Source organism: Aethalodelphis obliquidens, unplaced genomic scaffold (assembly GCF_003676395.1).
Source record: "Aethalodelphis obliquidens isolate GAN/ISIS:26980383/991018 unplaced genomic scaffold, ASM367639v1 scaffold38, whole genome shotgun sequence".
In the NCBI taxonomy this organism is placed as follows: domain Eukaryota; kingdom Metazoa; phylum Chordata; class Mammalia; order Artiodactyla; family Delphinidae; genus Aethalodelphis; species Aethalodelphis obliquidens.
The window spans coordinates 19,024,797-19,025,776 of NW_020837982.1; positions in this window are offsets into that span (position 1 = coordinate 19,024,797).

The following is a 980-nucleotide window of genomic DNA, read 5'->3' on the forward strand; positions in this document are numbered from 1 at the left end:
AAACTGGTGGCCCCAGAGACAATTTGGCTCTCAGCTGACTTTGATTTGGCCCGTGCAATTTTTTTACGCATGTTATCGTTTCAAAGAAAGAAGATTTCCCGTTGGAATTCATATTTCCAGCTTATCTTGTAAAATCAGAGCTACCCAATCTATCAATGTAATACACCACATTAACAGAACGAAGGAAAAAGGCCACGCGATCATCTCAGCTGACACAGAAAATGCATTTCACAAAAGCCAACACCCCTTATGATAAAACACTCACCAAACTGGGAATAGAGGAAAATTCCTAAGTGTGATAAAGGATGTTTTCGAAGAGCCCAGAGCTGACATCATACTCAATGGTGTAAGACTGAAAGCTTTCCCCCTAAGACAGAAGCAAGAAGAGTATGCCAGCTTTTACCACTGCTATTCAACATAGCGGTGGAATCCTTGCCAGAGCAATTAGGCAAAAAAAAAAAAAAAAAAGAAACAAAAGATATCCAAACTGAAAAGGAAGAAGTAAAACTATCTCTGTTCATAGATAACATGACCTTACATATAGAGAATTCAAAAACTCCACTGAGTAACTATTAATGCTAGTAAACAAATTTAGCAAAGTTGCCAGGTACAGGATCAGCACACAAAGATCAGTTGTATTTCTATACACTATGAACAGTCCAAAAAGCAGTGAACAATCCAAAAAGGAAATTAAGAAAATAATTCCACTTACAATGGCATCAAAAAGAATAAAATACTTTGGAATAACTTTTACCAAGTAGGTGAAAGACTTGTACACTGAAACCTACAAAACATTGCTGAAAGACATTAAAGAAGACCTAAATACCTGGGAAGACATCTTGTGTTTATAGACTGGAAGGTTTAATATTGTTAAGATGCAATACTGCCCAGAGCAATAAACAGATTCAATGCCATTTCCATCAAAATCCCAATGGCCTTTTTTTTTTTTTTTTTTTTTTGCGTTACCCGGGCCCCTCACT